Below are 12,767 nucleotides of genomic sequence, written 5' to 3'. Positions count from 1 at the left end.
GAGCGCAATCTGCCAGGCTTTTTCCGCAACCTTTTAGGCTGATTCTAATTCTCTGAACTACAAAGCCCCACAGTAGGGGTTTAGATCTCCATGATGCATTACAAAAGGTAAACTGCCAGTCATCCTGCCTGGGAGGATCAGAAAAACCCAATTGCATGACTCTGGCAGTGTTACGTCCACCAAACTCATTTGGTGGGCCAACATAAGAGGAGACCACACAAGGATTGCCTCACTTGTAACAAACTGATAATTTATTTATTATACTAAAGAAATAAAACCGGAAAAGGAATATCTGGAATAAGAAACTGAAGTCAGGTTATTCAAAAACTCACAACTAACCAAAGTAAACCATACAATACAACCCAAACCAAATGAGGATCTTAGGAGGGAGAAAGAGAATGTTGCATGTGTGGCAGCAGGCAGTAATCAAGCCAACCACAAACACCTGCAGAAGATCTCACTCCAAACCCTTGGAGGGAAGACAGCAGAGAGACACTGCGGGCTGTAACAAACAGAAATTCAATTCAACCTCATTAACACAAAACGGGTAAGAGCATGATGATCAGTCTTACAATTCTGTATGGTCCAAAATGTACAAGCTCCAAAGGCAGAGGCTATAGATGGATAAGCAAGCTAGCAAACAGCTACACAGACATTTGGTGACTAAAAAAATTATGTATTTGTCAAAGGTATCAGGATTTATGACTCAAGGTTTTTCAGTTCATTTATTTTTATGTTAAAGTAAAGATTAAATATTGTAACTTTTACAATACCACTTTAAAAATCATTTAAATTAAATCAGGGACAGAATGAGGTGGGGTGCAAAATGGTTGACTGCTCTCTAAAACTGACTGTTCTTAAGAGCTGTTTACACAGAGTTTGTTCTCTTCAGTGGCTAATCATAATAGTAATAAATTTTATCCATATGTATTAATGCCCTGCATTGACCAAAGTGCTATAGAGGATAAAACAAATGCACTGCACAATAAAACAGGGCTACAAGACAACCACAGTCAAAAAAGGTAAAAATAAATATAAAAATGGTAAAAGTTAAACATCAAATCCCTTTTCAGTAAATATGTCTTAAGTTTGGGTTTGCACAGAACCAGGTCGGAAATGGCACACACAACTTGAAGGGAATATTATTGTGTTACATTCTGTTGGGCCTGCAACAGAAAAAGACTGGTCCCCTCATTGTTTGCACTTTGAGCGAGGCACCTCCAGTAAATACTGACCAGCAGACAGTAAAGTTATACTGGGCTGGTGGATTTTCAAAAGTTCAAAAATTATACATTTCTTGCGAGCTTTTCCTCCTGCTGCTGCTGTTTCTGTTCAGGACTGAAATGGTCTAAAGGGAAATCAGGTTCAGAAGCTATTATTAAGCCTACCACATCTGACGGTATAGCAGCAACATTATTCGAAAGAATGCCATAAATCTTCTCTTTAATAGAAGCAGTTTTATTTGAAAAGAAGCTCATAAAGTCATCACTGCTGATGGTAAAAAGAAAAAAATACGTGACCCAAGAGAGATATAACTTTGTCATGCTGGCTTTAGAGATCAAGAGACGTCTGGAGATGTTCTCAAGATATAGTTGAAGATGTCTGAAGAGATTTTAGGGTTACCAGTCGGCTTAATGATTAAGTTAAATTTCCCAGTTGAAGGAGAACATTTTCTTCCTGGCTTTAATTAATTAGGCTTTACCAGAAAGGCAAAATCGTTGAATCTGTATGTTCTGAGGCTCTGGTCTAAGTCACCGTGATGATGACAATATCAGCTGAACATTTAGCAGCTGGGATTGTTTATGTTTGCACATCATACGAGATGAAAGGTGAAAATACTTAAATATGTAAAATCTTCAGGAGTGTATGAATATAGTGTTGCAGTGTTTATTCTCTGAGCAGTCCAGTTTTTTGTATTTTTCCACCTTTGCAGCTTTTGTCCAGACAATGTTGCAGGCAAGGCTTGTAAAATTGACAATGCAATAAAACGCCACACAAAAATAAAATCCTGCTTTGACGTATCGAAATATTGCAGTGCCGTATTCTGATTACCCAACACGAAACAACTCTCAAGACGAACACATTAACCCTTTATTTAAATAAGAGCAGCAAACGGTTTAATCCCAGTTAAGCCAACCGAAAATCTCCAGAACACATATTTATGACACGTCAACCCTTACAAGACGATGCTTTTAAATGGAAAAAGATGCAAGGTAATTCTTTTCAAACAAACAGAACAAACCCACATGGTCTAATCAGTCCCAGCGGTCCTGCACAAGCTCGTTTAACCTCAGGGGGCCTCACTTACTCAGCTTCGTCACCGTTAGGAAGGATTTTAGCAGTAGACCGTGGACCACCAACACAGACAACCACTCTCCTGGCAGGCTCAGCTGTCCACCAATCAGGGCTGTTTACCACCGTCTTGCATCATGATGTCATTCTGGCTCCCCATGCCAAACTAATAACCACCATGCAGACCATGGAATGTGCATTTGTGTCTGTGTGTGAAGAATTCCACATGTCAGAATAAAGTGCTGTTCCTAATGTGACCACAGCTGAAATGAGGCACGGTGAAACACACTCTGTGCAGCAAAAGGTCAGCCGGCAATGAAGGGCTTCCTTTTTTGCCTTTAGTCCTTCTTTGCCTGCTTTATAAAATCAGCAGTCTCTTATCAGAGCTCTGAAAGTAATCAGGTTGCAGGAACGTAGGGAGAGGAGAGAAATGAAGACTGACAGTGAGCAGGCAGACTAAGATTAAAGTAAAACAAAAGACTACAACTTTTTTTTTCATATCCATTCTTTTAAAGAAAAAAAGTTGCGTTATTTATGTTTCTCCCTTGAATGATTCTTACATTTGATTCAAGAAATAATACTTTTAAAAAGTCATACATTATTAAATTCCTGCATTTAATCATAAAGCTTGCCACAAATACTGCATTGGCCTCCTGCATAGAATGCCTAAAACTGAAATTTTCCTTTTTTAAAAAAAAAATTACTTTCACTTTTAAATCAATACTTGATGCTCATCAAATTTCTAATATTTTACCTGAGAAGCAAGGCTCCACTGCAATTAGCAGTGAATGTGATAAGATGAAACCCACTCAGTTTCTTTTATGCATATTAGAATTGTTAGGTACACACAGTTTTAAACCTTTACAAAATGAAAGTACAGCTTTTCCAATCCATACTTTTTCTTTCTAAAATAGTTTGTCTTAAGCACGCAGTCGTTTCAAGAAATGTCTTTATTAATTTAAAAAAGAAGTACAGAAAACGTTCCAGTAGCAGAGGCAGGCATGTTTTGCGGTAAGTCAATCACGGAACGAGCAAAATTTTAGAAATTTGTGCTTGGAGCATCTGACATGATTAGATACTATAGTTGAGTTAGGTGAGCCTTGAGCGCTGGAAATACCGGTCTTGAATTGGCAAGAAACCTGCAGAATCTGAGATGTCAGCAGATTGGTGGCTGCATTGACCAAAGGGGTCAGCATTTCTGTCACATGTGCATCTCCATCGGCTGACACGGGTGACCACTGCTCCATTTTTTGCCATTATAATTTTCAAATAGTTGTGTACAAAAATATCCAATAAATGTAAACATCTCAATGTTATTAAGTTAGAACTTCTAAGAAATCTAACAAAATATGTTTGCCAAACATCAAATCATTTTAAAAGAATTAAAATATGTTTTATGAGGGGAACTCAATAATCTTGGGGAGGAAGGAACTGTCCCAGTTCACAACACAGAACCAATATTAAAAATACATATTAAAAAAGCACGCAGGGTGTTTGACATAAATTAAAGATGTACGAACATTTTTAATTTTACACAAAAACGCTCTACTGTCTATCAAACTTAGAGAAAAAAACTTTTTGTGTAGCTCTTTAGTTTGGTAACACTTAAGAGTGGGCCATTAAGGGCTTTTCAAAAACCATACATCATTATTCTTAAACACAATAAAACTAACAAGAACAATTTTAAAGTTTAAGTGACAATAAAACAGAATTAGTCCAAAAATAATTCACTGGCTCATATCTGGCGGAAGCAGAGGCAAGAGAGAGGAGAGTGGGGTGAGATAGCCCAGTTGGTGCTCCATCCATCATCTGTTTAGATTGTGTGCCAGCTTGAAAACTGGGAACATACACTGATTAATATTCTTTGCAGGGTAGAGGGGCTCATAGTGATGTTGGATGAATTAGCCAGCTTTCCCTCTGAGATCCTCAGATTTAGCATGCTACCAAGCAGCTGAGCCAGTTTTAAGTACCTCAAAATCTGGATTGCTCTGCAGAGGTCCTTCACCGCATTGGACTGTAATGGTGCAGAAGTCTTTGTTCGTATTTGCTGTCTAAACATGCATTATGAGGTTAATGACTTGTCGCCTTGAGCGCTGGAAATGCAGGTCTCGAATTTGCAAGAAACCTGCAGAATCTGAGATGTCAGCAGATTGGTGGCTACATTGACCAAAGGGGTCAGCATTTCTGTCACATGTGCATCTCCATCGGCTGCCACGGGTGACCACTGCTCAGCAGAAATGTCACTCTCTCTCCCTCTCTGAAAACGGCGCCGCATGCTGTCTCACTTTACTCCCTGTAACACCTCACAGAAATTTCTTCATTTCTCTCTGTTTCAGTTTTCTCTTGTGAAAACACACACTCGCACATCGGGGTCCAAAATCCTACGCATACAGTGCAGCAAGGCAGCAACCCGCCAAGCAGTGATGGAAGACCTTGGGTGTTAGCCTTGGCGTCAGCAGGTAAAATTTGTTTGCCTTGGAACATGAACTTGTAATATTGTGACACCCAGGTGCTCACAGCAGGTCAAAATGTCTCTTGCATTTCACAATTGTGTAAACATGCCTTTCAAGGGGATTTTTAGACACCTGTGCTGAGTTTCACTGTAGGAACTTTGAGTGGTTGACCTTTTTGGCCAAATTACTTAAAAAATAAACAACAAGTGAGCAAAAATAGGTAGAAATTGTACAGGGACATGATGTAATTTTTTATGAAAACAGAAAAATCATTCATTACATAGTGAAGTGACTAATGATGCATCTAGCTTTTCACATGGCAATACATGTAAGCAGGATTGCACCCCAAAAATGAAAATTGCAAGTAGCAGGTAACACTGACAGAGATCCAACTGTTGTTGAAAATAAGTTGATGTGCGTTTTAGGGGTTCCTGTACTTCATCACACCTTCTAAGCGTTGAAGTTGGACTGTCACCTGTTGTAATGACTCACCTTGCTAAATACGCTGATATTAAGTGAATGAGAGAGGAGATGCCATGTTCAAATACATGGATAGAATAGACAATTAGCACATTAAAAGGCATTTATATTGTTTTTCCCACATTTTCTTTTTCATAGATCTTGAGGCATAAGATGACTAATTTTATTTTCATGTTTCTTTTTTATTTTTAGGAGAAATGCAGTATCTCAGAGACTGACGTCCTAGAAACTTAAAGGTGCACCTGTAATTTGCCACAGTGGTAAGTGATTATATGCGACAGAAAAACTTACTCAGAAGGCTAAAATTCTGACAAGAGTTTCAATTAAATATTGCAATTTCTTCTCTAGATATGAACAACACTACTTTTGACTATAGCTGTTAATTTTTTTTCCAAGCAATTGATTCACCAGAAGTTTCCACATTGGCTAGCTGTGCAATGGTTCTGTAGTACTTGGTAGCAGTGAATGGAAGCAGCTAAAAATGTCCCAAGGAATGGTCAAAGGCCTGAAATTTTGTATCACAAAATATGGTTGTGATGGTGCAAAATGTAAAATCTTCAAGAAAGATGATTATATGTTACTGTAACTGAGCAAAGTTGTAATGGTAAAGTGAAGGTTTGGTCATCATATGTCCTTTGTCATATGCCTCCTACATAACAAATTTATTAACATAAAGACAGCTTTTCTTTTTTCATAGCTTTAGTACTGATAATTAGTGGTGATAAACATGATGAAAAGTGAATGAATACAAACTATTCTTAATGTATATTTTGATGTATACATTTCTGATAGAACTTTTTCCTATCAGAAATATTATATAAAAATATACAATATTTTTTGCTTTTCATGGTTCAGAGTTCGGAAGCCTTATGATCCCTTGTAATATCTAATCTGTCTGTGATGTGCTGAACTTGCTTTTTCATTGATTTGTAGGCATCTGATAATTATATCTATTTCCATGCCAGAAGGTGAGAAATATGTAAAAAAGCCTGAGAGAAAGAAACTGTGCAAAAAGCTGCTCTTAAAGCAGGAAAGTCACTCTGGTTGTCCAAAAATGAATGTAGTATTAGCAAAGATGCAGCTGAAGTGTGAGGTACCAAGGTGGTTGTGAAAGGAGAAATGTAGTCTGGGATCAGTAACCTGGAGACTTAACATACCGGTCCACTGCCCAGGGAGGTAAAAGTGTAACATGAAATGCCCAGTCTACCTATAATTTGTCACAGTGGTGAATGACTACCCGTGACCAAAACTGTAATTCAGAAATCGACATTTCTGGCAAGATTATCAACTATTCATTGTAATTTCTTCTCTAGTTCTTATGTCAACATATGATGGGATCAAACTGACAACCCTTCATTTTCAGCTGAGCCAAAATCCTGTTTCTTACTAGCATGCTGAGACTATAAGAAAGATGATCTTTCTTCTTTGCAAAGATTCTGAGATTCAAAAACATAATCCCAGTTGAAACCATGGTTTAAAAAAAAAATTCTTATAAGACTGCTACAATTTCTTGTCAAAGCATGGCATGAAATATATTGTGTCCTCATCATTCAGCCTGGGGTTGTTACTTTCCTTGAAACCCATCCATCTATCCATCCATCCATTTTCTGTACACCCTTTTCCCTTAGTGGGGTCGGGAAGGGTGCCGGTGCCTGTCCAGCTATCGTTCCAGGCGAGAGGCATAGTACACCCTGGACAGGTCGCCAGTCTGTCGCAGGGCAACACAGAGACACATCGAACCCAGAACCTTCTTGCTGCAAGGCAACAGCTCTACCAACTTTGCCACTGTGGAGCCTTTCCTTGAAACAGACTTTCCAATTGTTTCTTAAACCTGGGGCATACAAGTTTTCAATAGAGGGAGTATAATTGCTGGGTGAGGAGAAATCTGCCTCTTTCACCTTTTCATTTTTTATGAACCTCACTCATTTTTCTTGCATCACAAGAACTTTGAAGAAAATAAGAGTGCTCAGTCCACAATTCTACTGTGCTGCCAATGCCCATTAAACACCTTTGTGTTGTAAATATTTTTTTATTTAGAGTACAAGTCACTTGCTCTCTGTGGCGTGAGATAACGCTTCATTATCCTTTTCTCTTTCAGAGGATGTGGATTCAAGGACTTTTCTTGCATCTTAAAAGTGAGCTTTTAAGAAATGCATATGCTTTTTAGACAATGGATAGGCTGACTGTGATTTATTTATGTTTCATAGTTTCTCAATGTCAGTTTTTTGGGGGTCTCTAAATATGGTAATATTCACTCTTTATACTGGAAATTAAAGTGTGTAGTAGATCCTAACTCATTCTCTGACACTTCTAAAAGCTTTCAGCTCTCAGGTCCCATTCACATTAAATACCGTACAAGATTGATAGGGACATTACAAGTTCCATGACAAGCTTTTAGCAGTCGTTTCAACCCCCCCTAATTGTTTTGGTAGTCAGCTTTTCACCCATGTCGCAAATGCAGCTCACCATGTTCCAAGCATCGCCCAAGAACATACAAGAAAGCTGGCGAGCAGTATAAAACTATGCCATCTCTTCTATAAGCTCTCCAAATCTCGTTTCTTTATCTGTGCTTTACAAATGGACTCCTTTAGCTGCAGTGAAATAGTTTTCAGCTAGTTTCCAGCTTCACATTTATTTCCTTTTTGATGTCTGTATAATATTTATTGCCTGCTACTGGAAAGGGTCAAGAATGCCAGATATTATAACACGGTATGTTGGGGTAGAAAATTGCTGATGACAAAAGTCTGGTTGCACTGCAGTAAAGAGTCTTATGTGCCAAACGTAATGCTATGTTTCTCTGTCTGACTTATTTTTAAAGCTAGGATTAGAAGGGTAACATTACAGTTTCCTAACAAACAAGATTCTAAAATTCCGCACGACTTCACAAAACAACACACAACCATTTTTCTTGATGGCATTTTCTGAGCAAGACATTTGACCTTCTGTAACATAGCACAGACATAGTAGTTCTAAAAGCTGTTAAATCTTCGATATATAAGCAAACACTATGTAAAACAGCCTAACACAACATGCAAAGTGAGCCTTCAGACAGGTTACATGCTGAGGTGACTAACACAAGAAGATTTGTGGTTTCAATGAAAGAGCATTCTGTTGAACAGGAAAGTAAAAGTTGATTAAAGACTTAAGTTTTTTTTTTCTTTAATAAAGCAAGAGACCAACAGGCTCTGATCACTGTGTTATTACTGCAAGATGTAAGATTTGACTAAACCTTGATCACAATGCCTCAGAGGATCCGGGCACATCCCCTCGAGTTTATTTGTTCCAGAAGCTTTAAATTGAAAGAGGAAGCAAGGCATCTCCTGCTGTGGGGGGTGTGTTGAGGAAGTGAGCGTATCTTATGAAGACGAGACTGAAGCATTGCTTTCCTCTCCATGTTTGTCTCCTTCCCCTGCAGCTGTTTGTCTTCCTTATTGTCTCTCCACCTGCTTGGTGCTGGGCACATTAGGCCAGCCTGCTAGCCTGTTGCTTTTCTTCTTGGACTGACTTTTTATTTGTTCCCGTCTCTTTCAGGAAAAAACAAAAAACGGTATAGTCACAGCTATAAATAAGCTACAATTTAAAGAAGGGAAGATCAATAGTTGAACATTAGGCTTTTCATTTGGAGTCTTACAAGGCCACCCTCTCTGAACTGCCCTGAGAAAACGGACATACTGCTGATTCATGGAGTGCCATGCTCTGTACGTGTTAATGTTTGTGTGATAATTTCAGAGTTAATCCATGATACTTGTGTTTCTGTCCTTCATGAACTGTACATCTGTTAGAACATCATCAGACTTTATAGCAATTGTGGAAGCCTTAAAAGCCAGAGGAAGAGTTATCTTATCAGAAATACTCACTTTAGATGCAAATTCTGACCTACAGTTTTCAGTCTTTCATAAATGCGGCATCCCCTACATTGCTTCTGGAAACGTGGCTTTCTTTCAGTAATGTCTTTTTCTTTATTCCAGCTTTTTTCCATAGAGTTTTGATGGCCATAATGTTGTTTGTAAACTTGCATAATATCAGGAAACAATGTTTGATGGTAAAACACTACTGCTGAAACCTGCAAAAAGGATATTGATTATAGTTAACTCTCATTTTCCCAGTCTTCAGTCCGTGAGCTTTAGCATTGCATAGCATTTCAGCAACGACACATATACATCAGCTGGATGGCTTAAGACAAGGAAGTCCACAGTGCGACTCGGGGACCATTTGTGGGCCTTGGGCTACAATTCAAAAATGACACAAATTTGGCACATCCAGCACAGGTACTTGATCCAGATGGAGACCTTTTATTTATCAGGCTAAAATTGTTTGACTTGTTGTAATAAGTAGTGCCGTGTTTTTCCAAAGGCCTTTTACTGAAAAGCTGACTTCGCTGCACCCGAGTCAGCTTTTCTTTGAGTTATTAGACATGACTATAGCATCCGTTTTGAAAAACATCCCGTTTTTATAGCTGGGAATAAATTTGTTCAATCGAACCCAAAATAATCTGAAAACGAAATTTATTTCGTTTAATACAGCACATGTGCAAATTTCTTTTTATGTTTTGGGTCTACGATGAATAATCAGAACCCTTTCTTGCAAAAAAAAAGTACTTTTTTTTTTCTTGGGTTTTATTTTTTTAATAATTTTTAAATTTCTTGGTCTGTCAGTACTTTTGACTTGACCATATGATAACAAATTTCGTCATGTGTCCTGTGTGATATTCTCATATTCTGATGGTGCTGCAGGTTTCATGCATAATAAATTCAAAATAGACTTGTTTGTTTTTATATTTTTTATTTTTTTTAATAATTATTTAGAAAGTAAAAATATAAAAGATGAATTAATAAAAATGATCCCTATTACATATTTTGATAGGACTTTCTCCCATGTGTAACCACTGCAGGCTGTTAAAGGGACATTTCTTTTTGTCTTCATGCTTCTGAGTTTCAGAAGGCTCATTATCCCTTGTAAAATCTAATCTGTCTGTTAAAAGGCTGTAAAAAGATCAAAAATGACAAGCAGGCATTGCTTCTTGATTCACTGGATCATCATCCAGCCATTCCATTTTCTGATTCATTGATAAATTTGATGGTATCATATCCAGTAATGGGCCCAAATCATTTGCAGGCTTTTTCTGTAATGTAAGAATTATTGTCTTCATGGGACAATTTACTCGCCTTGTAACGGGGTAATTTATAAGCAAAGATTCAAAAGTCACACCCAAAAAATGTCTGTCTTTAGACATGGATCATCGGTTGTGCTTCACATTTCGTCAAGGGCATTAGGAAAGGATGCAATCACACAGGCAGGAAATTCACTCTGAAATGAGTTATAACCTGCAGTGCACTATAAATCATACCCTCTTAACTCTGCACTCCTTGTTTTCCACGTACACACCCAAGCGCTGCAGCAGACATGAGTGCGTGAGCAGGCTTAAGGGTGGTCGGGTGCATGGAAGCAATACCGTTCACATTTGTGCACAAGGTCTCTCTAGTATTGTTTGTCAAAAGTGCAAAACGCTGGGTCGGAGCAAAGATTATAGTAAACTTTTTCACAGATTAAAGTAATTGTTAACATGCCATACCTCGGTTTTCCATTGACGTTTGCAGACTATTTGAAACGGCTGCAAGAAAGTCAATTTTAGTCAAACCACTAAAAGACTGATCAGTGTTTAGAGCCAAAAACACATCTGCATTGCCACTCATCTGAAGTACATGCCGAATGGCTTTTTGAAAAAAGTTGGCAAACAGTTCTTTCATTAAATCAAGAAAAATAAATTGCTTCTACCATACCATATCTCCCATTTCCCCCTCTGTCTGCCTGGTGTCGGCTGCGTACAGAGTGTTTTGTGGCATTTCTTTGTAATGATAGAGAATTTTGCAACATCTATTTATGATGGTGGTGACGGTAATTGTTTTTCTCTGCTCATATCATGATCATTATTATCACTCCTGTCATTTATACCAACTATGAATATAAATAAGATTGCTACACTCTGGACCTAATTGGAAAACCATCCTTGTGGCCGAGACTGAAGAACCGGTTACACGGGGTGGGGGTAGTGCTGATGAATGGGGGTAAAAATGATGTCGGCAGTTGTGCTGAAGTTTAGAATTTTTACATCAGTGTTATTTTTCATGCAACAGTGAAATGCAGCCCCATTTAGGTAATCCAATAAAAATGAATTAGTAAAACTTCTGTTTTTTTCAGTGTGTGAAAGGGGGCCTATTGAGACAAATTTATTCAGGCTCATTGACGGAGCAGATGTCTGAGAACTAAGACTCGCTGTGTATGAATTTGTTGTTTAATGCTGTTGGGCTTTAATTTTCTTTGTTGTAATTTGAGTATTTTTGCTTGTGCTATTTTTCTTAAAGGTTTCTTGGTCAGGACATGATTTTATGGTATTCTTTTTACTTTAGGTATTAATATTACAACATCTGGGATTTTAGTTCTCACCAGAAGAGGCTGCTTATTAACTGACTGGCCAGCAATTTCTAAATATTCATTTTCTGTATGGTTTAGATACATTTTCATTTTGTAGTTAAGTGAGTTGAAAGCCAAAACGACATATTGGCTTGCAATATATACTGGTTAGCAAAATAATCCAAATTGATCTGATTTTAGTGCAACTATTTTTAAATTTTGAAACACTTGGTAATTATGCAGAGTAATCAAGTTGTTTGTGCAGTAAGAGGTCTTTTCTTGGCTTTTTGTTTTTTTCTTTCTTTCTGTAACTTCTAATTTGTTAAAATATATATTTCAAACCTGGTAATGGAAAGTGAATATAGATTTAGAAATATGACACATAATGCATGTCTTAATGAAAACTTTATGTGAAGTCCATTATTAGTCTTTATTAACATTTTTGTCCTTATTTCACTAACTACTGCATATGAAATGTCCCTGCTGAGAAGCTTGATCTTACTTTACAGTTTGATTTCTGAAATTCCATGCTTCATAAACCCTACAATTTATATGCAATTTGTCATAATGAAAGATTATTTATGTGAGCTCTGATCTCAAACAGATGGCATGCTCGAGAAAAATAGTGTGTAATTTGTAGCAAATTGGTACATCCTTTCAAAACCAGTAATGTGTTTTTTAAACTTCATGAGACTGATAAAACACCTCAACTATGTTAGAATTTGAGCTCAGTTCTTACTTTGACCCCTTAAGGGTCACTTATACTTCACAGCACCAAATAAATATCTGTCTTGGAGCTTAAAATTAACTTTAAGTGGAAACGAGGTGGCCACAAAGCTATGGAAATTTCTTGTCTGCGAGTGTAATAGACGTACACTTGCAGCAAAAATCTTTCAACACCATTGAAATCGAGGCTGAATAATTTTATGGGAAATAGTTGCTTTAAATTGTGGCAAGATTTATGTGAGCTTGCAATAAACTTAATTACACAAGACCATAGAACTGTTACAAGGATTTTATCCAAATTCTATATAGAATCTCAGTTCCAACGACTACAACATTCTCAATATTATTCAAGCCTTTGAAAATAACTTTTCATATACTATTCATATTATGTTCTCCCTGCTAGTG

At 37.4% G+C, this 12,767-nt stretch overlaps 1 long non-coding RNA gene across 3 annotated transcripts in view; it reads left to right on the top strand.

Annotated features, from left to right (window-relative positions):
* Positions 1–431: 431 nt before the first annotated feature.
* LOC103470134 (uncharacterized) overlaps positions 432–12,767 on the top strand; it is a 68,090-nt gene continuing 55,754 nt past the window's right edge. For 2 of the 3 annotated variants that reach the window (XR_534455.1, XR_534456.1), the window contains exons 1-3: positions 432–547; positions 4,629–4,751; positions 5,418–5,485. This is a non-coding gene — a long non-coding RNA (uncharacterized LOC103470134). Of the gene's footprint in view, positions 548–4,628; positions 4,752–5,417; positions 5,486–7,323; positions 7,940–12,767 lie in introns of those variants that run through there. The other variant, XR_534457.2, reaches the window with a different exon arrangement.

This window comes from Poecilia reticulata, linkage group LG9, assembly GCF_000633615.1.
Source record: "Poecilia reticulata strain Guanapo linkage group LG9, Guppy_female_1.0+MT, whole genome shotgun sequence".
Classification (NCBI taxonomy): Eukaryota; Metazoa; Chordata; class Actinopteri; order Cyprinodontiformes; family Poeciliidae; genus Poecilia; species Poecilia reticulata.
Note: the sequence above shows the minus strand (reverse complement) of the source record. Positions and strands in the feature narration are given on the sequence as shown.